Source organism: Myotis lucifugus, unplaced genomic scaffold (assembly GCF_000147115.1).
Source record: "Myotis lucifugus unplaced genomic scaffold, Myoluc2.0 scaffold_119, whole genome shotgun sequence".
NCBI lineage: Eukaryota > Metazoa > Chordata > Mammalia > Chiroptera > Vespertilionidae > Myotis > Myotis lucifugus.
Genome location: NW_005871167.1, coordinates 2,853,837 through 2,856,048, shown reverse-complemented (window position 1 = coordinate 2,856,048; position 2,212 = coordinate 2,853,837). Strand labels below are relative to the sequence as shown.

General features: G+C 41.3%; 1 protein-coding gene across 4 annotated transcripts in view; it reads right to left on the bottom strand.

Annotated features, from left to right (window-relative positions):
- NACA (nascent polypeptide-associated complex alpha subunit) overlaps window positions 1–2,212 on the bottom strand; it is a 13,980-nt gene that overhangs the window by 10,147 nt on the left and 1,621 nt on the right. The gene's annotated exons all lie outside the window — the stretch shown is intronic.

The following is a 2,212-nucleotide window of genomic DNA, read 5'->3' as shown; positions in this document are numbered from 1 at the left end:
AGAGTCAAGGGAGCTGAAGAGGGATGGGCACCTTTCAGAGTTGGAGTCATCATGGGAGAGGCCAGAGCTAAGGCAGCTGGGGAGATGGGAGGCCCTATTAGGTTTGGTAGGAAAGCTGGGGTGTCAGGGAGCGTAGGGGCAGCTCCCAAGGGCAGGGCTGTCCCAGAGGACGCCTGTGGAAAAGGAGCTTCAAAAGGGGTAGAGGCAATAGTGGAGGGAGAAAGGAATGGGGTAGGCTGGTTAGGGGTTGTCAGAGGGAACTGTTGTGGGGGCAGGGAGCAAGGAGGGGGAAGGGTTGGCACAGGCTGCCCTGAGGCAGCAGTGACATTCAAGGCTGAAGACACAGGAAGCACAGCTGGAGGAGAAAAGCAAAAAAGGGAATAAAGGCAAGGGAAGGAAAAAAATAAAGGTGAGTTATGCAGCCCAACTTGGTACAACATGTTTCCTAAGAAACACCAGAATTTTTAATCTGAGGAAAGTCACCACACAGGATTAGACAAAGGTGACAGGCAATAGCAACCCTTCCGAAACATAATTCAGGAGTCAAGTAAGAATACACCCCTCCCTTCCCTCCTTAAATGAACTCCAAGTCTTCTCACAGGCCATAGGATCACCACCACAAAAACAGCTGTTCCACCCTGTCCACCAGGGACCATGAACTAATTAAAACAGATACTGACAACCGGAATAAGGAAGGTAGTGAGTGTTGGTGATGATGAGGAATGAGACAAAACCAGGTCTTTATATGCTCAGGTTTCCACCAGGTCAGGAAAAACCTGACTCTTTGAAAAAGGCTTAAAGAAGTGGGTGTCTGGCAGAATTCAATTCTTCATAAAGTTGAAACGCTTCAGGATTTAATACTAAACCATTAAATCAGTCACTAAGCCTCCCTGTGCTTCAGCTTACTTACCCAAAACAAACATACAAACAAAAAGAACAAGTGAGTTGTACTCCATAGTCTACAGGCCTTCCCAGGTAATGTTACCCCCAAACATCAATCTCAGATAATTAGACTGCCAGGGAGAGAGCTTAGTCACAAGGGTAGGGACTGTATTGTAATACTGTAACCCAACTGGTTAAGCCAGACTGCGGTTCTATTTTGGAAGTAGGGAATTGCAGTGGAGAAAATACATTGGATCCCCACCCCTTAATGTGGATAAGTATGTCATTCTGTCAAAATAGACCAATATCTGGCACTAGAGTAAAGCTAAGCAAGATATTCTGAATGACAGAAAAATCCATGCTTACTATTCAGGAGGTAACACAGGAGTAGAATAACAAATGCTCAACACTTTGAAGGGAATATTTAAAATAAAACAAAACAAAAAAGCCTGTAGCATGCAAATTCACAATTTTCTTCAAGTATTGTAGCACAGAAAAGACAGGCAGCTCAACCAGTTTTTCTTGGAGGGTTGGTAGGTAAAAGTCTTATGATTAAAATGCAATGCTTTCAAACATAATCAGAATTTGAAACTTAGAATGTTTTCCTCTGATGGGATAAGGACCAAATTACTTGGTTTAGACACCATAACCTATTTCCTGAGATAGTTTTCTCAGGTACTCTATTTAATGGCATTCCTTTTGAAGCTTGAAACCAAATTATTTGAAATTCATCTGAATTTCACTCTCTACATTTGTAAAATCAAGTTGTTCAACGAGACCTGAGCATTTTTATTTAACACCGAATTACAGGATCTTTAGAGAGCAGCCCTTTAGTCCCCTATAGTTCAAAGATTTCACATAGCTCATTCCCAAAGGCAGGGACGCCCTCCCTTTTCTTTGCCAGCAGCTGTATTAATCCCTTCAGCTGCTGAAATCAGACAGGTGGAGAGGGAGGACTTTAACACTTTCAACTATAAACAACTCTATTTTAATTCCAGAAGACGGGAATTGTTCTTAAGTGACAGGTGCAGTTAAAAAAAAAAAATTAATTTACTATAAGAAGAAAAAAAAAAAGATTACACCCTGAAGATTCCCTTCATTTAGTTTTGCACAACTCAGCAAGATCTTCATTAAAAAAGTAGTTTCACTAATCCCTTTCTCAAGTTTTATAGAGAAGCACTTTAACCAGAATGCAAAACTTGCCTTTACACCATGTTCTACACTCATTAATTTCAAAGCTGAAGAATAGTCCAAAGGAAAGCTTTAATTCAATTCTGGGTTCCAGACAAGCTGTTGGACATCTCATCACCAATCCATAAAAACAAGTAAA